At 45.8% G+C, this 27,164-nt stretch overlaps 1 protein-coding gene across 2 annotated transcripts in view; it reads left to right on the top strand.

The window, feature by feature from the left end:
- The first annotated feature begins 3,729 nt into the window (after positions 1 to 3,729).
- The window catches only part of LOC139265722 (transmembrane gamma-carboxyglutamic acid protein 3), an 84,607-nt gene continuing 61,172 nt past the window's right edge, over positions 3,730 to 27,164 (top strand). For both annotated transcript variants that reach the window (XM_070883011.1, XM_070883010.1), the window contains exon 1: positions 3,730 to 3,758. The gene's annotated coding sequence lies outside the window, so the exon portion shown is untranslated. The remainder of the gene's footprint in view (positions 3,759 to 27,164) is intronic.

The raw sequence follows: 27,164 nt of genomic DNA, 5'->3' as shown, positions 1-27,164 counted from the left end.
TTAACTAAAATATATTCCAGTGAAAAAGAAGGGCGGTAAGAGAAGGGATAACCAGCCGTGGATAACCAAGGAAATAAAGGAGAGTATCAAATTAAAATCCAATGCGTATAAGGTGGCCAGGGTTAGTGGGAAACTAGAAGATTGGGAAAATTTTAAACGACAGCAAAGAATGACTAAGAAAGCAATAAAGAAAGGAAAGATAGATTACGAAAGTAAACTGGCGCAAAACATAAAAACAGATAGTAAAAGCTTTTACCGATATATAAAATGGAAAAGAGTGACTAAAGTAAATGTTGGTCCCTTAGAAGATGAGAAGGGGGATTTAATAATGGGAAATGTGGAAATGGCTGAGACCTTAAACAATTATTTTGCTTCGGTCTTCACAGTGGAAGACACAAAAACCATGCCAAAAATTGCTGGTCACGGGAATGTGGGAAGGGAGGACCTTGAAACAATCACTATCACTAGGGGAGTAGTGCTGGATAGGCTAATGGGACTCAAGGTAGACAAGTCCCCTGGTCCGGATGAAATGCATCCCAGGGTATTAAAAGAGATGGCGGAAGTTATAGCAGATGCATTCGTTATAATCTACCAAAATTCTCTGGACTCTGGGGAGGTACCAGCGGATTGGAAAGCAGCTAATGTAAAGCCTCTGCTTAAAAAAGGGGGCAGACAAAAGGCAGGTAACTATAGGCCGGTTAGTTTAACATCTGTAGTGGGGAAAATGCTTGAAGCTATCATTAAGGAAGAAATAGCGGGACATCTAGATAGGAATAGTGCAATCAAGCAGACGCAACATGGATTCATGAAGGGGAAATCATGTTTAACTAATTTACTGGAATTCTTTGAGGATATAACGAGCATGGTGGATCGAGGTGTACCGATGGATGTGGTGTATTTAGATTTCCAAAAGGCATTCGATAAGGTGCCACACAAAAGGTTACTGCAGAAGATAAAGGTACGCGAAGTCAGAGGAAATGTATTAGCATGGATCGAGAATTTGACTGGCTAACAGAAAGCAGAGCGTCGGGATAAATGTGTCCTTTTCGAGTTGGAAATCGGTGGTTAGTGGTGTGCCACAGGGATCGGTGCTGGGACCACAACTGTTTACAATATACATAGATGACCTGGAAGAGGGGACAGAGTGTAGTGCAACAAAATTTGCAGATGACACAAAGATTAGTGGGAAAGCGGGTTGTGTAGAGGACACAGAGAGGCTGCAAAGAGATTTACATAGGTTAAGCGAATGGGCTAAGGTTTGGCTGATGGAATACAATGTCGGAAAGTGTGAGGTCATCCACCTTGGAAAAAAAAAACATTATTTGAATGGGGAGAAATTACAACATGCTGCGGTGCAGAGGGACCTGGGGGTCCTTGTACATGAATCCCAAAAAGTTAGTTTGCAGGTGCAGCAGGTAATCAGGAAGGCGAATGGAATGTTGGCCTTCATTGCGAGAGGGATGGAGTGCAAAAGCAGGGAGGTCCTGCTGCAACTGTATAGGGTATTGGTGAGGCCGCACCTGGAGTACTGCGTGCAGTTTCGGTCACCTTACTTAAGGAAGGATATACTGGCTTTGGAGGGGGTACAGAGACGATTCACTAGGCTGATTCCGGAGATGAGGGGGTTACCTTATGATGATAGATTGAGTAGACTGGGTCTTTACTCGTTGGAGTTCAGAAGGATGAAGCGTGATCTTATAGAAACATTTAAAATAATGAAAGGGATAGACAAGATAGAGGCAGAGAGGTTGTTTCCACTGGTCGGGGAGACTAGAACTAGGGGGCACAGCCCCAAAATATGGCTGAGCCAATTTAAAACTGAGTTGAGAAGGAATTTCTTCTCCCAGAGGGTTGTGAATCTGTGTAATTCTCTGCCCAAGGAAGCAGTTGAGGCTAACTCATTGAATGTATTCAAATCACAGATAGATAGATTTTTAACCAATAAGGGAATTAAGGGTTATGGGAAGCGAGCGGGTAAGTGGAGCTGAGTCCACGGCCAGATCAGCCATGATCTTTTTGAATGGCGGAGCAGGCTCGAGGGGCTAGATGGCCTACTCCTGTTCCTAATTCTTATGTTCTTATGTGTATGCACTTTTGCCACAGTGACAGGCGACAAAGTTACTACCTGGAATGGCTGGCCCATCGGGGCATTTCCTGAAAAGAGCGATAGCTGAAGACTAACATCTATGGCATAATATATCTGAGGTTTTAAAAGTCCTCGCAGTGAGGTATTTTTACAGGTAGGTCTCCCTGTTCTGCAGTTTATGCCATGAGGACCGATGTATACAACAGAGTTCTGCCTATTTGAGATTTTGAAACACTGTTTTCAAGTAAATTTAGCATTGCATTTTGTTTAGTATTCAACAATGTGTGCACTTATATAGTGCCTTTAACACAGAAACATGTCTTCTTGTTTTTGTATGAATCTTAATTCTTGTAGATAAAAATTTGATTTGTAATGTTAGCCTGCACAGTACAGCCTGATGTGATTTTCCACCTTGAGACAGGACAGGAGTATGTTGAGCAAACCATGTAAACCCTGGTGTGAAATAATTCAATAAAAGAATAATTATTAGTCCAGTCCATCCTGCTCACCTTCATGGCACAAAAAGGGTTATAAGCTTCAGATCAGATGGTATGAGGGTCCAATTATGGAAACTGCATTTCATCCTGAAGACGAACTGTAAGAACCCTTGTTAATGTTTTGAACTTTAGAACTACTCCTTAGTTACAGCAGTCCACTTTCTGCCATCGTGGATGGGAGTGCAAAATTGATCTGTTTTAAGTCCCCATTTCCTCTACCATGCTATTTCAATGTAAAAGTCTACTTGTACTTAAAAAAATTATATTTATTTTCGCCTCTATTTTTATTTCTCCAGGTGTTACAGTCAAATCACTTGTACGTTTCTACAAGTGCCACTCTGACCAGCAGCGAGGGTGTGCATGAGAAGAGTTAGCATGTCCTTTGTAGAACACTAATTATTTCCCTGGCACAAAGCCTGGCTATTGCTTTTTCTAGTCGAATTCGACCTTACGCCACATGGATTATTTCACGTCTTGGCTCTTTTGACCAAATTGATTAATTTGAAAAGCATTATTTTCTTTCAAATTATTGTAATGCTTTTCTAATGACACTTACGCAATCCTATACTATATACGTGTCTTTTTAAAAGTTAAATGCACTGAGTCAGAAACCGTGACATTCATCCAAGTTTTGCAAAGTCGTGGTGCATCAAAGTGCCAGTGAGCAGCTGTTTCCTGGGATACTGAGGGCTGCGGAGGTGTTGCATCCCCATTTAATGTAGCGCACTGGTGTGATTCCAATGACAAATCGAGCTGTGGATGGGAGGGGGAGGCTGGACGCCGCATATTGGCATTCTGGAAGCTGGAGTTCCGGTTTAAGGCGTGGCCGTCATCAATAACCCGCATAGTCCAGCTAACAAAAAACAATCTTACACCCTGGGCATGGAGGTGGGTTGGGGAAGTGGATCCTGGCTGAAAAAAATAAGCCAGTCTGGGGATTATTACAGGAGAAAAACTACAGCCCTCACAATACGGCACGGCTCCATCCGGCCCAACAAGGTGACGAAACCAAACTTGCTCAACCAATGTACTCGTCAGCGATTGGCGGATGGGGCGGAACGCCGCTCGGTGTATGGCTGAGGCGCTGATCAGTGGGCGGGGCCTTCCGGCGGTCAACAGTCTGGGTTGCGCCGTGCAGTCGCGGGGGTGCGGGCTTTAAAGGCGTGACGTGTGAGGTACGTACTGTCTGTCTCTCTCCCTCTTTTGTCTTCATTAATGGAAGTCTAAAGGCGATTTCATTTATTTTTTGGAAGCTTGTTAATGTTGCAGCTGAGTGACTTTCCAAGGTTTCTCCGTTCTTGTCTTGATGCTTTCTGTTTGCTGCAACATCACTCACTTGGTACCTTTTTCCACCCGCACATTCCCGTTTCCATGGAAACCCCATGTAATATTTAAGGGTGAAATGATCAGAAGCCTTCAGCAATCTGATTTTACCGAGCCAGTATTACCTATAAGTAAACTTTAAAAAAAATATACCATTTTAATAAGAATCCTTAAGTAAAGCAAACACCCACCCCCTGTTGATCAGTCCTGTGTTATTGTCACTTGATTTTCTTTTCATTTTCCGAGATTATCATTATATTTGTTGGACTGACTCTCGTGTGATGTTACAGACAAGGTTTTTCAGTATCTTGTTTAAAAATATATAGCTGTGGGTTTTATTCCTTTTTTTTTTGCAGAGGAGTTGTTGGATGGACTCGAGAGTTGTGGCTGGCTCTCGAGGCATTGCTCCAATGGAATATGCTGTGGCATGAAGCTACAGATGTAGAGCATTGGGCTTTTTCACATTGTGTAATAAACGCCAGTGTGCATAATTCTTGTTTTATGTTTGAACATGAAACGAAAATTGATTGGTGTGAGATTATTGTCTCGTTCCTCTCTTACTGGGAACCAAGACTGATTGTGGCTTTTATTTATGAGTAGCTACAGAGGTGGAGGTTGGATGTTTCAGGGAAAGGGATAAGGCGAGGAGGGGTAGTGATCAAGGTGGACAGGGTGGGAGCAAGGCAGGTGGGGTGGTGGTAAGGTAGGATATTGTGGTGAACTCTGAATTGTTTGATCTCAATACCTAGAAAATGACTAAGATAAAGTAGCCATTCCACCAAAGAGCAGGGCCTACTTGAAGCTGTGGTGAATGACAAATGTTGCACACTTTTATTTAAAAAAAACTACATTTATTTAGCACCTTTCACATAGGCATTGTACAGGCAGAGTTGTGAAGTCTGAGCAGGAAATAAGGGAGATGACCAAAGAAATAGTCAGAGACATAAGCATTGAGAAAGCCTTTGAAGATGGGAAGGGAGGTAGCAAGGTGAAGAGGTTTATGATGAGAATTCAATTGCAGGTGTACAGCGACTCTGTTACTGATGGCGAAGATGAACGGTAGACCAGAGTTGAAGAAGTAGAGGGTGAATGTGGGGACATGGGGATGGAAAAGATTTAAAGAGGTAGAGTGGATGGATTTAAAGATGAACACAAGGATTTTCAAATTGATACTTTGCGGAACAAGGTAACAGTGGAAGTTTTCGAGACTGGGTGTGTAGGAATTTCTTCAAAATCAGTTGTGGTTTGTGTAGATTTGAGTTCAGAATTGGGGAGGGGAAGAGTATGAGAGAAATTGAACATTTAGATGTTGAATGCATAGAGGCAGTGAGATTAGGTGGGCTGATATTCTCGAGGTGGAAGTAGGTGGTCTTGGTGACGGGCTGGATATGAGTTCTGAAGCTCAGCTCAGGGTCGAACTGGACCTTGAAGACCTTGTGAATTTTTGTGTTCAATCATAACAAGCAGCTGGGGACTGAGATGAAATTAGTGCCCAAGGTTAAAGGTTGTGGCAGTAGCCAAACAGGATGACTTAAGTTTTGAACTGAAGAAAATCCTGGCTCTACCAGAATTTGGAAGAGACAGTTGGACAACAAGGAAATAGTGGTGGAATTCAGGGTGGAGATGGCAATGTAAAACCGAGTGTCATTGACACACATGGAAGCTGACTGAATGTTTGTAATGATTTTGTCAAGAGGAGGATGTAGTTAAAGAATGGGAGTAGGTCAAGGATATAACTGATGGATGCTGAGGTAACTGTGCAGGCATAGGAGGAGAAGCTATTGGAGATATATGCTGAGTACATTAGTACATATAAGAACGGGGAAGGAGATGCCACAGATAATTGACCATATGGAAAGTCAAGGAAAGGACACAGAGGAAAAGCACATTGCTGTTATAAGCTGCTGTGACTCGGGTGGTCTCAGAAACCAACTGGGGACAATCAAACAATGATTGGAGAGGTGGTTGTGGAATTTGATGCTGACACATTTGACAACCTTTAGAAAGAACAGGTTGGAGATAGAGCTGTTGTTCAGGGAGACAGAAGAGTTGAGAATAGACTTTTGGTGGAGGAGGAAGGAGATCATAGCAGTTTAGAAAAGGGGGAAAACAATTCCTGAGGAAAGGGAAAAGGTTGGTGGTGCTACGAGCATGAGGCCTTGGAGTGTTACTTGATTTTGAGGGATTGGGATGGAAGGGGATTAATGAAGCACATAGAAAATTAAGAAGCCTCCCCGTCCTGTGCTTTGAGTAGCACACACAGGCTGCTGACCTTGGCTTTCCACCCCCCGCCCCCCATTTTCCCAGTTTTGATAGCCATTAACATAAAAACAATAACAACCCACATCTGCTCAATTTGACCTTGCTGTGAAAATATGGACGTTTTAGTTGCTGAGAAAATGGATTAGCTTTCAATTCTTCTGATTTCTCAGTGACTAAAATCACCATGAGATATGGTACAGAGCCACACAGCTCATGAAGGTCTGAGTTAGCTGGTTACAATTATTGACAATTTGGCTAGCCTTCTCTCTCCAGATTGTTATCCAGTGAATCCTGATGGAAAGTGTGCATTTATGAATTCCAGGTGAGGATATGATTGGACCTAGCCATGATGCTACTTCTTCCCCCCACCCCCCTCCATGTAAGTCAAATTACCTGCCATTATTCCTTAACCTGGCTCACACATGCCTCGGTAAGGCACAGGAGGGCTGAGAACTGTGAAGCTTCGGTATGATTCACTGTTTTCAGAAAAGGAGAACATTGGAGGAAGAAAAATTAATTAAGATTCCTTAGGCCCATCTTTATGTTAGAAATCGAGGGGTACGCTGACTTTTGGTGTCAATTGGAAGTACAGTACTTTGCCATATGGTGTTGCATGCTTCAGAAGTGTTTGTTGGTTTGCTCATGATTGCATTTGTTGTCCAGGATGCAGCTTGGCTCCATTTGTCCTGTAGTCTGCATTATTTATTATCTATTACTGACCTGCAGTCTAATGAAAAAAACGTACTCTAAAAGATGAAAAGTGATTAGAATTCTACCTCAGGTTTAAGTCTAAAGGTCGGCTATTTGAAGGAACAGACAGTCTGGGTGTACTTTTCAAATTTAAATAAACAGGACTTACTCATAGTAGAAAGAGGCCCCACTGTGATTAGTCCCATATTTAGTCACCAAAAAGAAAAATGCTTTGTAAGTGATGTCGGCAACCAGAGAACACAGATTTAAGATAATTGGCAAAAAAGTCAGGGGGTGGGAATTTTTTTAATGCAACGAGATATGTTGATCTGGAATGCAGTGCCTGAAAAGGGTGGGGGAAGCAGATTCAGTAGTAACTTTCAAAAGGAAATTGGATATATACTTGAAAAGGAGAAATCTGAAGGGTTATGAGAAAAGAAGAGTGGAGTGGGACTAATTGGACAGCTCTTCAAAGAGCCGGCACAGACACGATTGGCCGAATGCCCTCCATCTGTGTTGTATGATTCTTTTTGGTTCTATATCGTGCATGGATCATGTCGAGGATGGGTACTCAAGTTAGCTATGTCTCAAATAATTCCCTGAAAATGGCTGTTGGATGGCATGCCAGTGCTTGGACGAAGATACTCATAGCAGTTGTAATGTAGAATAGTGTGTACCTTACAAAATTAAATTTGGCTTGGTGACAAAACAGATAGGTAGATACTTTTGGGAGTCAGCAATTACCTGTAAGTGCTGTTTACTGGTACTTAAAAAATGTGTTGCCTCTAATTCTAAACAACTGGTGCAACACACAGGGGGAGAAATTTGCATGATTTGCAATTCCTGTTAACACCCCTGGGGTGCTAATGGGGCGCAAACGATTTGTCGCTCTGGGGGGATGGTGGGGGGGGGCGCTAACAGCTCCCACGAAATTGCTCAGGAGTTAGCGGGGGCACAAAACCAGTAGTGTCCCGCTCCCGCCGGTAGCACCCCCGGCCACTGTGCCTCCGGCGATGACATCATCGCCGTGCACAGTGCTCCGTTTTCGCCCCATGCGGTCCGTTTTCGTCCCACGGTGGAATTGGGCAGTATCCCATGAGGCTGCCGCTGGCGATGTCGGTACCAGCCTCACGGGTCGCGAACTGGGCTGCACTCCGCATGCAGGGCTAAATTTAAAGGGGAGGTGCGCAGTGTAATTTTGTCCTCTCAGCCAACTTACGTTACTTTTTTCGCGGGGTCTGTGCTGCAGTGGTGCTGCCTGGCACTCCAACTCTGTGCCGGGCTGTGACCATGGCACCCTGTATCCCCGGTGGTGTAGTGGAGGCCCCTCGCCCCAACACAGAGTTCACAGTGAGCCCTCTCCTTTAACATATAAGGAGGGCCCTGTGCTCGCGTCAGCGCTACATGGCGAGGCTGCGTAGCGCTGCAACATTCGCACACTTACCGACCCAGTGCAACCCCTGAGAGGAAGTGGAGCGCCCGAAATTGCTCTCCATTTCCTCTTGGGGACTGTTATATATGCAGACTCTCGATATACTCTCTGTGTCGTCACTGTATAGTTGCATAAGATGGAGACTTGTTTTCCTGATGTACTATCAATAAGGTTTACACTGTCTATATACTTTGCTGGCACCACTAGAGGGTGCAAATGGTGGAGACCGGGGTTTCCTGCCCCTGTGGCAGAGGCTGTATAAAAGGGTAGCCACCATGCAGCTGCCTCGCTCTGGAGTTACGAATAAAGGACCAAGGTCACTACAGTTTGAGTACAACACATTGTCTTGTGGAGTCATTCATAAGTATATTACAGACATATCAACTGGCGATGAGTATACAGACTTTCACGCGATTATGGCTACCTTTGGCACATTAAAAGACTTCGCAGAGGGTGATGATTGAGATGCCTTCACGGAAAGGCTCGAGCAATATTTTGTGGCAAACGACCTGGCAGGGGAGATGGACGCTTTGGCAGAGAAGCGCAAGGCTATACTGCTGACCAGTTGAGGGTCCGAGGTCTATCGCTTCGTCAGGGAGTTGCTGGCACCCACGAAGCCAAGGATAAGAAATACGATGAGCTGACTGAACTAATTCGTGACCAACTAAAACCAAAAGAGAGCATCCTCACGGCCAAGCACAGATTCTACACTTGCAAAATATGCTGCCAACCTCAGGAGACTTACGGCACTGTGTGATTTTGGCACGCACCTCAACGAAGCATTGCGAGACATCTTCGTTATGGGAATTAGCCACGAAGGCCTCCTTCACAAACTATTATCTACCAACACCACAATCAACCTGCAGAAGGCCATCAGCATCAGTCAGGCATTCATGACCTCGACCTGCAGCACCAAGCAAATTATTCATCCTGTGGACTCAAACCCGGCAAGTACTGTACACAGAATGGTACCTTTCACAGGCAAGACTGTAGAACATGGCTCTGCCCAGGGCAGAGAGCACAGACCTCAGGGTTCCAGAACTCGGAGTCCGCCGAGGGGTGCTAATCGAGTAGCACCATGCTGGTGTTGCGGAGGAAACCATAGGGCTCACCAGTGTCGGTTTGCTGAGTACCTATGCAAAACATGTGACACGAATGGCCACCTCCAGCATATGTGTAAAAGAAATACGACTCACCGCCTAGCAGAGGAGTCAGTAGATGACTTTGAATCCAGCGGGAAGTATGATGATTTGGCCAGAGAGGCAGCTCAGCCCCAAGAAGTGTATGGGAGTGTATTTCAGCTTAATTATGTTATTAAATACCAGCTCAAAGTATCTAAATGTTAAAATTATGTAACGTTAGGACTCCATTCCTTGGGCCCAAGTTTCCACAAGAAAAAAAACGGGCGCCCCTCTGAGCTGGGCGCCTGTTTTTTGCGCCTAAAACGGCGCCTAAAAAAATCCTCGGTATTCTCCACCTACTTACAGGTCCTCTGGCCCTCGGCGCAGCCAGCATGAGCTGTGGGGGGGGGCGGAGCCAGGTCCCTGCGCTGAAAACAGTGCCGGGACCTCTGCACATGCACGCTACAGTCGGCACGCAAGTGCAGTAGCTCCAGGCGCCGAACTGTGTGGGAGGGGCCCGAAGCACGCAGCCCCTTGCCCTGGCTGAATGGCCTCACTGGGGCTGCGTGAATAAGGCTCCAGCTCCCCGCCCGACCAGACCCGACACCCGCTCCCCCCTGCCTCCGGACCAGACCCGACATCCGCTCCCCCCCCCCCTCCCTCCCCCTCCCTCCCTCCCCCTCCCTCTCTCCCCCTCCCTCTCTCCCCCCTCTCTATCTCTCCCTCTCTCTCTCTCTCTCTCTCTCTCTCTCCCTCTCTCTCTCTCTCTCCCTCCCCCTCCCGCTCAGTGGCACGAACGGCTGCAGAATTCTCCCTGGCTGAAGCACTTTCACACAGGTAGGAAGATGGTTTATTTAATCTTTTCTTGGCTTATAAATGTTTATTCAGGTTGGATTTATTTGTATAATATTTGTAGAAGTATAAATAAGGATTTATTGTCGAATTTTATGAGTTCCCTTCCCCCCCCCCCTCCCCCCCACCTCGTTCTGGACGCCTAATTTGTAACCTGCGCCTGACTTTTTAATGTGTAGAACAGGTTTTTTCAGTTCTACAAAAATCTTCACTGGCTCCATTCTACTTTAGTTTGGAGTACATTTTCACTGTGGAAACTTTTAAATCAGGCGTCAGTGGCCGGACACGCCCCCTTTTGAAGAAAAAATTCTGTTCTAAAGTAGAACTGTTCTACCTGACTAGAACTGCAGAAAAAAAAATGTGGAGAATTGCGATTTCTAAAATAGTCCGTTCTCCACCAGTTGCTCCTAAAAATCAGGCGCGAATCATGTGGAAACTTGGGCCCCATATGTCAGCGGCGTTTCTGTAGTTTTTGTTCCTCCATTGCCCTCCTCCTGTAACCCAGTGATGCTGAGGCCAATTGCATTCCCACTGAGTATGTTTATTTTTTTAAGAAATTACTTTTAAGACATCACTGAAGATACCAACTTTGTAACTTGCTGAGTAGTAATTCCATTGATTAGGTGTAGCTAAAATAAATCTGATTAAAAGGTGCATTATTTGGTTTGGCTCTGCCAGTTTTGATTTTGTTGCAGATTGAGAGAATTCTGAGCCTCCTGGAGTTTAACACAGTGAGGCTCTCTCGGGGTCTGTCCACACCTGGCTCTACATTCTGAATTTTGAAACAACAATTGAGACTAGAGGTTGGCACTCAACAGTCTCTCTCTGCGTTGTTACAATTTAAAAAAATACAAAGTGCTGAAGAAGATGATAGGTGGGTGGATTGAATTCAGCAGCGGCATATAATGAGTCACAAAGCAAAATTCCTGCTGGGAATGTGTAACTCTTTGCAAAAAGTGTAACACTTAAAGGATGTTTTCAGATGCTTTGATAATTTTGATTCCAAAATGTCTGGAACTCTGGACAGTCAGGCGTGCGTTAAAAGGCTTTAAAACAGTCTGCTCCAGTCATTTATGTTCCTACTTTCCTCTTGCAGTCATGCCCACAGTGCATTAATCCAGGCTCTTGAGTCATCAGTTTGGAGGTGTGAGAAAGTGGCCAAGGTGATTCTACTAGCAATATGGCTTGTTCCAATTTGAGGCTATATCCTTCTATTGCCTCCCCTTTTTACCTGATCTTCTTGGGCCTTGCATCAACTGCAGCCGAGGAAGTGGACAGGTGAGCAGCTCCCAAGCCCCTGAATTGCTCTGAATTTGCTCTTTGGAAGTGTGCAGGAGTGGCTTGGAGGAGGGTGTTTCCAACCAGTTATTTCTGCTTTCCTTTTACATGCCTGGTCTCCAGTCACATCTTTCCATTGTTGAAGTCAAGGACTCAGCGGCATGGGGTAGGGAAATCAAATCTGTGTTCCACCGGCAGTGATACAGGAGATTGTTGCTCCATTATGCTGGCTTGCACATCTGCTAATATTTTTAGTTTCAGTTTTTTCCCATTTCTCCTTTCAATTTGGTCCATCATCCCTTTTGTCTCTTTAATCTCTCCTGCCTTCCACCCTATCACAGACCTTCCCCTTTGTTCTTTCTTCCCCTTCCCCTTTCAGTGCTTGCTAAGAATCTGTTCTTTCCGAAAACTCTCCAGTTCTGGCGAAGGTCATCAACCCAAAATGTTAACTCTGTTTTTCTCCCCACAAATGCTGCCTGACCCGCTGAGATTTCCAGCATTTTCTGTTTTTATTTCAGATTCCAGCATCCGCAGTATTTTGCTTTTGTATTAGTGTTCTCCCCTTTCCTGTTTTTTGCCTCCTCTTCCAAATGTAAGGGTTCATCCCAGGGTATGTCAAAGCATCCTTGAGAACATCGAGCTGTAATAAAAGCTTTTTAGTAAATGCTTACACTGCCATTTCTATTAGTATATAGTGTAAGCATTCCACACAGTACTGTAACCCTAAATCAATCTTCCAGAGCAGTCATTTGCTAGTCATAATCACAAGGACCCAGTCTTAACAACTACATGCCTCTTCTAGTCACGCCTGCTGTTTTCAGATGTCTTGGATTAATAATTGTTATAAACTGGGATAACCAGCTAGAAACATTCATGACAAATAGCAAACATGTAGAATCTCTAATTCTAAAACTTTTTGAAGAGATTGATGGAGGGGTGGGGGGAGGGGAAACATGCAATTTTCTGCCCAAACACAAAAATATAATACTGCAGATGCTGGAATCTGGAATAAAAACACAAAATGCTGGAAATCTCAGCAGGTCAGGCAGCATCTGTGGAGAGGAAGCAGAGTTAGCATTTCGGGTCGATGACTCTTCGTCAGAACTGGAGAGTGTTCGAAAAGAACAGATTCTTAACAAGCACTGAAAGGGGGAGGGAGAAAGAACAAAAGGAAAGGTCTGTGATAGGTTGGAAGATAAGAGGGATTAGAGAGACAAAAGGGATGATGGCCCAAATTCAAATGGTAACTCCAGGAGTTTAAAAAAAACATTAGTCAAGATAGGGTGTGAATGGTGGGATTATGGGGGGCGGCGGGGAGAAAGGTTGAGCCAAAGATTGGCAGCGGTTACAGTCTGCAATTTTTGAACTCGATGTTGAGTCCAGAAGGCTATAAAGTGCCGAAACGAAAGATGAGGTGCTGTTCCTCGAGCTTGCGTTGAAACAGTGTAGGAGACTGAGGACAGAGAGGTCAGAATGGGAATGCAGTGGAGAATTAAAGTGACAGGCGACCGGAAGCTCAGGGTCACACTTGCGGACTGAGCGGAGATGCTCCGCAAAGCGGTCACCCAATCTACGCTTGGTCTCCCCAATGTAGAGGAGACATCGTGAGTGCCGAATACAGTATACTAAATTGAAAGAAGTACAAGTAAATCACTGTTTCACCTGGAAGGAGTATTTGGGGCCCTGGATAATGGGAAGGGAGGAGGTAAAAGGGCAGGTGCTTCATCTCCTGCGCTTGCACGGAAAGGTGCCGTGGGAAGGGGAGGGGGTGCTGGGGGTAACTGCGGAATGGACCAGGGAATGCTGAGAGGGGAGGGGAGGGGAAGGTGGGATCATGCTGGAGATGGCAGAAATGGCGGAGGATGATCCATTGAACGTGGCGGCTAGTGGGGTGAAAGGTGAGGACAAGGGGAACCCTGTCATGGTTTTGAGAGGGAGGGGAAGGGGTGAGAGCAGAGGTGTGGGAAATAGAACAGACACAGTTTTTCTAACTCCTGGCATTACCATTTGAATTTGGCCCATCATCCCTTTTGTCTCTCTAATCTCTCCTGTCTTCCAACCTATCATAAACCTTCCCTTTTGTTCTTTCTTCCCCACCCCCTTTCAGTGCTTGTTAAGAATCTGTTCTTTTCAAACAGTCTACAATTCTGACGAAGAGTCATCGACCCTAAACGTTAACTCTGCTTCCTCTCCACAGATGCTGCTTGACCTGCTGAAATTTCCAGCATTTTCAGTTTTCTGCCCTGACATATGTTGATGTGCATTTCCATGGCTACCAATAGTCCTATGGCAAGTCCTAGGGACACCGAGATCAGTTGCAGCACCCCCATCAGAAACTTTGCGCAGACCAGGAGTCAAACCGAGGACTTTCCTGGTCGGTGTGGCTCAGTACACCACAGTGCTGCAAAGGGCCTCTGTGTTAGTATATTTGTAGCGGTTAGGTTTCTAAGACAACATTCTGCATTACATGATTATTTTAGGAAAATCAGTTACCTTTATAATCATAGGCATGTCTGTACATGAAGTAAAAACTGTGCTGTTAAAGTCATGTCTTCGAATTAGTTCTCGGGCTGAATAATGTAGCTTGTGCTACGAATGGATGCTAGAAGCCAGCAGAATTACCTGACTAAATTGCATGTGCAAAATTATATTGGACAAACATTGTATCACCAAGTACCCCCACATATTTTCTGTTTCTACCATTGTTTGGTCATCTTGTGTTCCGTTTGTGCCACGTACAGCACATTTTTATTTATTTTTAAAATTGTTTCCCAGATGCTGCATGAAGTACCCTTGGACAGCCACATTAGTTCTGTGGAACTGCATCTGCATCTGACTGGCTAGATGTCAACTTGTGTATAATGATGTGGAACCCTGTACGGTGTTGGAAGAGTCTGTAAGATCACGGTTCCAGCAGTTACTGAGTACTGTTTGGATTTAAGTTGCTAGACAAGGTCAGACTTGAGCTGACAGGCCTATCCATTTTACTGATGGTGAAGGTTGCTATTTGGAGCTACGGACTAAATTGATTTGAGCTGGGAATGTTGTTGATTTTCTTTACTAAATAATCCATGTTGCAGTAACATTATTTATAGCATTTGTTCAGGGTAAATTCTTGTTGCTCAACTGCATCTTACTTGCATAATTTATTCACTGTGGGCCTGGGATTCCTTCCTGCTTCTCTTGGTGCCCAGGACAGCAACAGTCAATATTCACAAAACAGTATGTTTTAATAATTTATCACTGTGATAGCCTAAATTTCTATCTGTGATTCAGAACTTGTTGGCTTGAAGACTACTTTTGCTCCTTCGAGTCCTTCTTGGATCTCAGGTCTTCTGCAGTGACTCCTGTCATCAGTACTCTTAAAAAATTTGTTTGGCATTGTATTAATGGTAAACTCTGTTGTGTATCTGTAAAGCATGCACTCCCATGTTCCGCCACCAGGGAGCTCATCCCCTGAAGTCCCAAGGGATCCCAGCATCCCTTTGGAGCACTATATATAAGCCGGCCCCCAAGGCCTGTTCCTCACTCTGGAGTGTCTTATTAAAGACTGAGGTCACTGTTACTTTAACCTCCCTGTGTGCAGCCTCATCTGTGTTAGGAACACAATTACTGGCGACGAGAATACGAATCTAACGCAAAGATGCAGCAAACTGTGGGCATCCTGGAGAAGTTCTCAGAGGGTGAGGACTGGGAAGCCTATGTCGAACGGCTAGACCAGTACTTTGTAGCCAATGAGCTGGACGGAGAAGGAAGCGCTGCAAAAAGGAGAGCGGTCCTCCTCACGGTCTGCGGGGCACTGATCTACAGCCTCATGAAGAATCTTCTGGCTCCGGTGAAACCCACAGATAAGTCGTATGAGGAGTTGTGTACACTGATTCGGGAGCATCTTAACCCGACGAAGAGCGTGCTGATGGCGAGGTATCGGTTCTGCACGTGCCAGCGATCTGAAGGTCAGGAAGTGGCGAGCTACGTCGCCGAGCTAAGGCGACTTGCAGGACAATGTGAGTTTGATGGCTACCTGGAGCAAATGCTCAGAGACTTATTTGTACTGGGCATTGGCCACGAGACAATCCTACAAAAACTTTTGACTGTAGAGACCCTCAGTAAGGCCATTGCGATAGCACAGGCGTTTATATCCACCAGTGATAACACCAAACAAATCTCTAAGCACACAAGTGCTAGCAATGTTCATAAATTAACTGGAACTGTGTTTGCGAGCAGAAATGTAAAGGGCAGAACCCACGAGTCTGCAACTGCCAGCAGGCCTCAGGTTACCCAGATGACTCAGAGTCTGCAACAAAGGATGAATGCAAGGCAATTCACACCTTGTTGGCGTTGTGGAGGCTTCCATTCAGCCTATTCATGCCGCTTCAAAGGGTATGTTTGCAAGAGTTGTGGAACAATGGGGCACCTCCAACGAGCTTGCAAGCTCTGCAAAACCTGCTAACCACCACGTGACAGAGGAAGATCGGTCCATGGTAGATCAAAGCAATTTCGAGCCTCAGAGAGAGGAGGCAGATGCTGAAGTACACGGGGTGCACACATTTTCAACGAAATGTCAACCTATAATGCTAAACGTAAAATTGAATGGCTTACCCGTAGCCATGGAACTGGAAACTGGCGCTAGCCAATCCATCATGAGTAAAAAGATATTTGAGAGACTGTGGCGCAACAAGGCACTCAGACCAGCCTGAGCCCCATCCACACAAAATTGAGAACGTACACCAAAGAGCTTATCACTGTCCTGGGCAGCGCCATGGTCAAGGTCACCTACGAGGGCACGGTGCACAAAATGGCACTCTGGATTGTCCCGGGCGATGGCCCCACACTGCTTGGAAGGAGCTGGCTGGGCAAAATCCGCTGGAACTGCGATGACATCCGAGCGTTATCACATATCGATGAGGCCTCATGTACCCAGGTTCTGAACAAATTTCCTTCCCTTTTTGAGCCAGGCATTGGAAACTTTTCCGGGGCGAATGCGCGGATCCACTTGGTCCCGGAGGCACGACCCATTCACCACAAGGCACGAGCGGTACCTCACATGATGAGGGAGAGAGTGGAAATCGAGCTGGACAGGCTGCAACGCGAGGGCATCATCTCCCCAGTGGAATTCAGTGAGTGGACCAGCCCGATTGTTCCAGTACTCAAAAGTGATGGCACGGTCAGGATTTGCGGCGATTATAAAGTAACTATTAATCGTTTCTCGCTACAGGACCAATACCCGCTACCTAAGGCAGACGACCTATTTGTGACGCTGGCAGCAGGCAAGACATTCACCAAGCTCGACCTGACTTCGGCCTACATGACGCAGGAGCTGGAGGAGTCTTCGAAGGTCCTCACCTGCATCAACACGCACAAGGGACTGTTCATTTACAACAGATGCCTGTTTGGAATTCGGTCAGCTGCAGCGATCTTCCAGAGAAACATGGAGAGCCTACTCAAGTCGGTACCACACACGGTATTCTTTCAGGACGACATATTGGTCATGGGTCGGGACACCGCCAAGCACCTACAAAACCTGGAGGAGGTCCTCCAGCGACTGGATCACGTAGGGTTGCGGTTGAAGAGGTCAAAATGCGTCTTCATGGCAACAGAAGTGGAGTTTTTGGGGAGAAAGATTGCGGCGGATGACATTCGGCCCACAGACGCCAAGACAGAGGCTATCAGGAACGCTCCCAGGCCACAGAACATCATGGGGCTATGGTCGTTCCTGGGACTCCTCAACTATTTTGGTAACTTCCTACTGGGGTTAAGCACCCTCTTAGAGCCCCTACATGTGTTATTGCGCAAAGGTGAGAACTGGATATGGGGAAAAAAACAAGTAATTGCTTTTGAGAAAGCCAGAAACATTTTATGCTCCAACAAGCTGCTTGTATTGTATAACCCGTGTAAAAGACTTGTGCTAGCATGTGATGCATCGTCGTACGGAGTCGGGTGTGTATTACAACAAGCTAACGTTGCGGGGAAGTTGCAACCTGTCGCCTATGCTTCCAGGAGCTTGTCTAAGGCCGAGAGAGCCTATAGCATGACTGAGAAAGAGGCATTCGCGTGTGTGTTCGGGGTAAAGAAAATGCATCAGTACCTGTTTGGCCTCAAATTTGAACTGGAAACCGATCACAAGCCCCTCACATCCCTGTTCGCTGAAAACAAGGGGATAAATACTAATGCCTCAGCCCGCATACAAAGGTGGTCACTCGCGCTATCAGCATATAACTATACCATTCGCCACAGGCCAGGCATCGAGAACTTTGTGGATACTCTCAGTCGGCTACCATTGCCCACCACGGGGATGGAAATGGCGCAGCCTGCAAACTTGTTGATGGTGGCGCAGCCCGCAGACTTGTTGATGGTCATGGAAGCGTTTGAAAATGATAAATCACCTGTCGGCCCGCCAGTTTAGGACTTGGACCAGCCAAGATCCTCTGCTGTCCCTAGTAAAAAACTGTTTACTGCATGGGAGCTGGGCCAGCATCCCCGTTGAAATGCAAGAGCTAATCAAGCCGTTCCAGCGGCGAAAGGACGAGCTGTCTATTCTGGCAGACTACCTGTTGTGGGGTAACCGTGTAGTGCTACCAAAAAAGGGCAGGGAGACGTTCATCTCGGATCTCCACAGCACACACCTGGGTATAGTAATGATGAAAGCGATAGCCAGATCCAACGTGTGGTAGCCCGGTATCAACTCTGAGTTAGAGTCCTGTGTATGGCAATGCAGCATATGTGCTCAGTTGAGCAACGCACCCAGAGAGGCACCACTAAGTTTGTGGTCCTGGCCCTCTAGACCATGGTCAAGGATTCATGTCGACTATGCGGGCTCGTTTCTCGGTAAAATGTTCCTGGTGGTGGTGGATGCTTTTTCAAAATGGATTGAATATGAAATAATGTCGGGAAGCACCGCCACTGCCACCATTGAAAGCCTGAGGGCCATGTTTGCCATCCACGGCCTGCCTGACATACTGGTCAGTGACAATGGGCCATGTTTCACCAGTGCTGAATTTAAAGAATTCATGACCCGCAATGGGATCAAACATGTTGCCTCGGCCCCATTTAAACCAGCCTCCAATGGGCAGGCAGAGCGGGCAGTAGAAACAATCAAACAGAGCCTTAAACGAGTCACAGAAGGTTCACTCCAAACCCGCCTGTCCCGAGTACTGCTCAGCTACCGCACGAGACCTCACTCGCTCACAAGGGTGCCCCCGGCTGAGCTACTCATGAAAAGGACACTTAAAACCAAACTCTCGCTGGTTCACTCCAACCTGCATGATCAGGTAGCGAGCAGGCGGCAACAACAAAATGTAAATGATGGTCGCACTACTGTGTCATGGGAAATTGATCTGAATGACCCTGTGTATGTGGTAAACTATGGACATGGTCCCCAGTGGATCGCGGGCATGGTGATAGATTGTTTGTAGTCAAACTAGACAATGGACAAATTTGCAGAAAGCACCTGGACCAAATGAGGCTGCGGTTCACAGACTGCCCTGAACAACCCACAGCAGAAACCACCTTTTTCGAGCCCACAACATACAGCCAAAGGATCAACGACACCACACCGGACCAGGAAATCGAACCCATCATGCCCAACAGCCCAGCAAGGCCAGGCTCACCTAGCAGCCCTGCAGGGCCAACAACACGGCAGCCCAGCGAGGGCACAGCAAACATACCAGAACAGACATTTGTACCGAGGCGGTGCACCAGGGAAAGAAAGGCTCCCGACCGCCTCACCTTGTAAATAGTTTTCACTTTGACTTTGGGGGTGGAGTGATGTTGTGTATCTGTAAAGCATGCACTCCCATGTTCCGCCACCAGGGAGCTCATCCCCTGAATCCCAGCATCCCTTGGGAGCACTGTATATAAGCCGGCCCCTAAGGCCTGTTCCTCACTCTGGAGTGTCTTATTAAAGACTGAGGTCACTGTTACTTTAACCTCCCTATGTGCAGCCTCATCTGTGTTAGGAACACAATAAACTCCACATTTGTACTCTAAAGAATGGTGTTTCGATCAGTCCAGTGCAGCTGCCACTTGCTGCTGGAAGTAGTTAGTAACTTGCACCCCAAGGCTTGGTGCTTCCCCTTTATCTTTAATTTTAATTCATTTATAAAGGAGCAAAGAAATTGTCTTCATACTGTAATTACAGAATTAGGGGTTATAAGCATATAAGCTATATGCCTCAAAGGATACCAACATATGTTATTAATGTTAGATGTATGAGCTACAAATTCCACCATGTATAGTATAAACAGGATAGTATGTGTTCATTGATTTTTGTTTTTTTTAATATAATGGTTTATTTTGGCAGAAGATTGTTGTGTGCATGTGACAGAGAGCTGCTATATTGGGGCTGCATCATATAGTCAGTTCAATACAGAAGAGCAGGGGAGTTCTCCCAAGTGTCCTGGTGCCAATATTTCTCTCTCAACCAACATTACTACAAAAAATATTTCGTAGTCATTGTCACATTGCTGTTTGCACAATTTGGCTGTCGCATTTTCCTGCATTGCAACAGTGACTACACTTCAAAAAAAGTGTACTTCATAGGCTGTAAAGTGCTTTGGGATGTGTACGGTCATAAAAGGTGCTATAGAAATGCAACTTGTTTCTTTACAGACCATAGGCTGGCAACCGTGTGGAGCAGTTGAAAATAGCTCTGAAAACTCATTATTATAAGATAATGCAACCAAGACAGCATCATTTATAGAAAATACTTTGGGGGCAGGATAGTTTTTAAAAGCCTGGTGTTATTGGCTCTGGCATGATTCTAAGAATACAACAGAATTTACAGAAACTACCACTTTGTGCATTATTGGTTTATGTCAGTGTTCTGCCACTGCCTAGTTTCAAAAAGTATTTTACCATATTTCACATTTAGTCTGTGCATGCTGAGATTCTGTTTACTATTGGGGGATTTGATAGGCTGCATTATCATGAACCTTGTCATATGATTGACAGTTACAACTTTATAAAATCTTTTAGACTTTTCAAGATGTCTTATGAACATCATCATAGGCAGTCCCTTGAAGCGAGGATGACTTGCTTCCACGCCAAAAAGCGAAGAGTTCACAGGTGTTTCAATGAAGGACCTAATATTCCAGATCCCGAACTACATCTTGGAGGGTGGAAGATGCCTGTGAGTGGATTTTTTTATCGTGTGGTGACTGTCAAGACCATCAGCAGGCCGGGGCCATTGGAGGGAGCAGCATACGGCAGCCCGTAAATCGGCGCGGTCCAGGCCTGCAAGACCATCAGCAGGCCGTTGGAGGGAGCAGTGTGTGGCGGCCCGGCCTGGAAATCGGTGCAGTCCCAGCCTGCAAGACCATCAGCAGGCCAGGGCCATTGAAGGGAGCAGCGTGTGGCGGCCCAGCCCGGAAATTTATAAACGTGCACAGGAGCTGAAAGGCATCTATTTTGTTTCATAACTATGAAACAGGATTGCACTTCAAAAGATTCCAGCTGTTCCAGCATCTCTGTGGTTTGTCTTTATTGAATATCCTAATAATCTTAATGTTTATAGGGGGATCCATCAGTTGAACTTGTGTAGATGATGCTGAAGTAAAAGCATTGGAATGTCTATGGAGCAGTTGTGCCGTGTAAAAAATGAGAAATTGTGTATTTGCTTACATTTCTGATGCAGAGTATTGGGACAATAACTGAAGTTCTGAAAGTATCACAGATGAATTCATATATTCTGCTCCTACAATTTTTTTCTAAAAAGAGAGAAAAACTTCCTCTATTCTTGTGAAGCTAGCGACACATGTTGGACTTTCAGTAGGTCCATTTTGGTGTTGTGAGTAGAGCAGAAGTTGGATTCAAAGAGAGTAGTGGACATGTACAAAAAAATAATTAAAAAGACTAATGAAATGTTGGCCTTTATCTCAAGAGGGCTGGATAACAAAGGGGTGGAAATTATGTTACAGCTTTACAGACCACTGGTTACACTCCATCTGGAGTACAGGAGTACTGCATTCAGCTCTGGACACCGCATGGGGGTGCAGCGCCGATTCATCAGAATGATATCTGGGCTAAAAGTGTTCAATTATGAGGACAGGTTGCATTGACTAGGATATAAATGATTGTTTAAGATGATCAAAGGTGTTGAACAGGTAGATAGAGATAAACTATTTCCTCTGGTGGGGGAGTCCAGAATAAGGGGGCATAACCTTAAAATGAGAGCTAGGCCATTCAGGGGTGATGTCAGAAAGGACATTCACACAAAGGGTAGTAAAATCTAGAACTCTCCCCCAAAAAGCTGTTGAGGCAAAGTCAATTGAAAAATTTAAAACTGAGATTGATAGATTTTTGTTCGGCAAGGATATTAAGGGCTACAGAACCGAGGCGGGTAGATGGAGTTAAGGTAAAGATCAGCCATGATCTAATTGAATGGCAAAACAGGCTCGAGGGATTGGATGGCTTACACTTGTTCCTATAGATAGAAATGGTCACTGATCTGAGAGGTGACCTTATAAAGGAAAGGGAGGTTGGAGATGGAAATGTATTGGAAAGGACAGGTGGCTTAAGGGTGTTTTTTTTAAAGAGGATGGGAGATGACAGTGATTTTGGAATGGGAAGGTGCCTGAGAATGCGAACCATCAACAATGCCAGCTGGCATGTGGGTCAGCATGGGAAATTTAAATGGGATTGAAAGGCCCATTGCAGGTTATAATATATTTAGAAAAGATAGTTAGAGAAAAAAGGGAGGTGGTGTAGCTGTACTTATTAGGGATAACATAATGGCAGTAGAAAAAAGTGACACAGCTATCAGCAAGACAAAGGTAGAATCCATATGAATAGAGATAAAAGATAATAAAGGATCAATCACACTATAATAGGTGTTGTCTACAGACCACCTAATAGTGGAAGGGAGGTGGAGGAAGAAATATGCAGACAAATTAGGGAAATTAGTAAAAAGCATAGAATAATAATCATGGGGAATTTCAACTAGCCTGATATTTATTGGACAGAAGAAGTAGGTAAAGGGGATAGGGACTGGAGTTCCTGCAGTTTGTGCAGAACTCCTTTCTTATCTAATATGTAAAAAGCCCAACAAGGGAGGGTTCACTATTGGATCTAGTAATGGGGACTGAACCAGAGCAGATAAGAGAAGTAAAAGTAGGGGAACATCTGGGTAATAGTGACCATAATATAGTATGATTTAAGATGATAGGAGCGTGAGCAGGAGCCGAGGCCCAACTAGCACCAACTGACCTGAAGACCAGAAGTAAAAAGAACCAAAATCAAAGTGTGATGTCACAGGAAAGAAGAGAAGTGATTGGTTGGTGAGTTTTTCTCTCTCTTTTTCTGGGGCATTGGTTTGAATTAAGAGCTGGGATTAAAAACAAAACTTGAAAACTTAATTAATGAAATATATTAGGGATGGCAGGGCAGACGATGTGTCACTGCTGCAGCATGTGGGAACTGGTTGACCCCATTGACCACATCTACGGCAAGTGTCTGCAGCTAGAGGAACTTCAGCTCTGCGTTGATGAGCTGGAATCCGAGCTGGAGACACTACAACAAATCAGGGAGAGGAAGAGTTACCTGGACGCCGCGATCCAGGAGCTAGTCACACCAATTATATTAATTAATTCAAATTCGATCCTTGGTCAGGGACAGGAGGGTGTGACTATGAATGAAGAAGGTATGGGGACTCAGGATGGAGTGATGGAGGAGCCTCAACCCTTGCTCTTGTCCAACAGGTTCAAGGCTCCTACTCCCTGTATGGACGAGAGCAGGGACTGCAGGGGAGGATGAGCAAACTGACCACAGCACCGTGATACAGGGGGCCATTCAAGTGGGGGGAGTAAAAAGAAACGTTGTGGTGGTAGGGGACAGTATCATTAGGGGGATCGATAACGTTCTCTTCAGCCGAGAGCATGAGTCCCAAAGGCTGTGTTGCCTACCCAGTGCCAGGGTTAAAGACATCTCCGGGCTGGAGAGGAACTTGGAGTGGGAGGGAGAAGATCCAGTTGTTGTGGTCCGTGTGGGTACCAATGACATAGGTAGGAGAAACAAAGAGGTTCAGCTGAGGGAGTATGAGCAGCTGGGGGGCCAAATTAAAAAGCAGAATCACAAATGTAATCATCTCTAGATTACTACCTGAGCCACGAGCAAATAAGTAAGATCAGAGAATTAAACACGTGGCTCAAAGACTCTTGTGGGAGAAATGGGTTTTGGTTCGTGGGACTCTGGCACCAGTACTGGGGTAAGAGGAAGTTGTTCCGTTGGGACGGGCTCTACTTAGATCGTGCTGGGACTAAGGTCCTGGCGAATCGAATAACTCGGGCTGTAGCGAGGGCTTTAAACTAATTAGTGGGGGGGAGGATTCAGGTGAGCGAAAATTTAAAAAGTCAAAGAATAAGAAGAAGGCAATAGAGGAGGGTAGCACTGGGGAAATGAAAACCAGAACGTAACAGGAAGGGACAGAATGTATAAACATAAAAGTGAATCAGAAAGTGGGGTCAAAGCAGGAAAAAATGGTTAAAAAAAACAAATTTAAAAGCTCTTTATCTGAATGCACGCAGCATTCGTAACAAAATGGATGAGTTGATGGCACAGATAGATACAAATGGTTATGATCTGATAGCCATTACAAGGTTGCATGGTGACCAAGGCTGGGAACTAAATATTCAGGGATGTTTGACAATTCGGAAAGACAGACAGAAAGGAAAAGGAGGTGGGGGTAGCTCTGTTAATAAAGGATGAGATCAGTGCGTTAGTGAGAAACAATATTGGCTCAGAAGATCAAGATGTTGAATCAGTTTGGGTGGAGATAAGGAATAATAAGGGGAAAAAGTCGCTGGTGGGCGTAGTCTATAGGCCCCCTAAAAAGACACTCTCAAAGCCTTCCTGGTAAAGTGCGACATCACCACTGACATCTGGGAGTCCCTGGCCAAAGACTGCCCTAGGTGGAGAAAGTGCATCCGGGAGGGCGTTGAGCTCTTCGAATCTCAACACCGCGAGCGTGAAGAGGTCAGGCGCAAGCAGCGGAAGGAACGTGCTGAAAATCAGATCGACCTCCCCCCCTCCCCTTCCCCCACCTGTGACAGGGTCTGTGGCTCTCACATTGGACTGTTCAGCCATCAAAGGACTCACTTTAGGAGTGGAAGCAAGTCTTCCTTGATTTAGTAAGGATCCTCCAGGAATGAGTGACCATAACATGGTTGAATTTCAAATTCAGTTGGAGGGTGAAAAAGTTAGATCTCAAATGAGTGTCCTAAGCTTAAATAAAGGAGACTACAAAGGTATGAGGGCAGAGTTGGCTAAAGTGGACTGGGAAAATAGATTAAAGTGTGGGACGGTTGATGAGCAGTGGCAGACATTTAAGGAGATATTAACTCTCAACACAAATAGATCCCAATGAGAAGGAAAGACTGTAAGAGAAGGGATAACCATCTGTGGCTAACTAAGGAAATAAGGGATGGTATCAAACTGAAAACAAGGGCATACAATGTAGCCAAGACTAGTGGGAGGCCAGAGGATTGGGAAAACTTTAAAAGCCAGCAAAGAAAGACTAATAAAATCATAGAGAGCGAAGATAGATTATGAAAGTTGTTGTGTATGAAGAAAGAGTCAGACTGAACACTGTCAGCTCAAAGTAAGGTGTGACGTTAGTCTTTTATTACAGGTATCCAAAGCGCCTCTCCAACCTGTGAAGCCCCCTTAAATACCTGTGCTCCCAAGGGATTATGGGATGCCTTGGGACTCCAGGCGATGAGCCCTCTGGTGGCTGTACAGAGAAAACACAAATCCACATATATAACAACACTGCCCCCCCCGCCCCCCCCCCCCCCGCCCCCCCCCCCCCCCCATAAATGTCAATAGTGTAACTATTTACAATGTGAGTCGATCTCGGGCTCTTCATGCCCTGGTTGATCGTCTTGGTGTGAAAACTGGTGTTGTTGAATCATTTGTTGGGCCCTCGCTGGGCTGCTGTGCAGCTGGCCTTGCTGGGCTGCCTGGTGTGTTGGGCCCTGCAGGGCTGCTGTGGAAGATGGGTTCTGCTTCGTGGTCAACCGTGGTGCCGGTTGCCACTGGTGTGTGTATTGGGGGATCAAAAACGATAAGGTCCAAGGTGGGTTGCTCAGGATAGTCCGTGAATCTGAGTTTGATTTGGTCCAAGTGTTTCCGGTGAATGAGTCCATTTGAAAGTTTGACCCGAAACACCCTGCTCCCCTCTTTGGCCACGACAGTGCCGGGAAGCCACTTAGGACCTTATCCATAATTTAATACAAATACAGGATCATTGATTTCAATCTCGCGTGATACATTTGTGCTATCGTTGTATGCACTTTGTTGAAGCTGCATGCTCTCTACCTGTTCATGTAGATCAGGATGAACTAACGAGAGCCTTGTCTTAAGCGCTTTTTTCATGAGCAGTTCAGCAGGTGGGATCCCAGTGAGTGAGTGGGGTCTCGTGCGGTAGCTAAGCAGGGATAGGCGAGTCTGCAGTGAGCCTTCAGTTACCCTCTTCAAGCCTTGCTTGATGGTTTGCATTGCTCTCTCTGCCTGACCATTGGACGCTGGTTTAAACTGGACAGATGTGACATGTTTGATCCCATTACGGGTCATGAATTCTTTGAACTCAGCACTGGTAAAACATGGCCCATTGTCACTCACCAGGAAATCGGGTAAGCCGTGAGTGGCAAACATGGCCCGCAGGCTTTCAGTAGTGGCAGCGGACGTGCTCGCCGACATTATCTCACATTCAATCCACTTGGAGTACGCGTCTACAACCACAAGGAACATTTTACCCAAGAACGGGCCTACATAGTCGATGTGTACCCTAGACCACGGATTGGAGGGCCAAGACCATAAACTTAGCAGCGCCTCCCTGGGTGCATTGCTTAACTGTGAGCATGTATTACATCTGTGAATGCAGGACTCTAAGTCCGCATCGATACCGGGCGACCACACATGGGATCTGGCTATTGCTTTCATCATTACAATGCTTGGGTGGATACTGTGGAGGTCATTGATGAAGGTGTCTCTGCCCTTCTTGGGGACCACTATTCGATTGTCCCACAGAAGGCAGTCTGCCTGTATAGACATTTCACCTTTGCGCTGCTGGAACGGCTTTATCTCTTCCTGCATGTCCACTGGGACGCTGGACCAGCTCCCGTGAAGCACACAGCTTTTGACTGGAGATAATAAGGGGTTCTGGCTTGTCCAGGTTTTCATCTGCCGGGCAGTGACGGGTGATTGCTCACTCAAATGCTTCCATAACCATGGCTAGATCTGCGGGCTGCGCCATTTCCACCCCCGTGGTGGGCAATGGCAGCCTACTGAGAGCATTGGCGCAGTTTTGTGTGCCTGGCCTGTGGTGGATGGCGTAGTTGTATACAGACAATGATATGGGGCCTTGGTGCATTCTCGGTTGCCTCCATCTTCCCGTTGGTGGGCCTGATGCTGTCCGCCGCAATTTTCCTTCCCAAGAACTCCACTTCAGGCGCCAGGAAAACGCACTTCGAACGTTTTAACCTGAGCCCCACGTGGTTGAGTCGACTAAGAACCTCCTCCAGGTTCTGCAGGTGTTCGACTGTGTTCCGACCTGTGACCAAGATATCGTCCTGGAAGTCCACGGTGTGCGGGACCGACTTCAGTAAACTTTCCATGTTTCTCTGGAATTT

Source organism: Pristiophorus japonicus, chromosome 6 (assembly GCF_044704955.1).
Source record: "Pristiophorus japonicus isolate sPriJap1 chromosome 6, sPriJap1.hap1, whole genome shotgun sequence".
Taxonomy (NCBI): Eukaryota; Metazoa; Chordata; class Chondrichthyes; family Pristiophoridae; genus Pristiophorus; species Pristiophorus japonicus.
Note: the sequence above shows the minus strand (reverse complement) of the source record. Positions and strands in the feature narration are given on the sequence as shown.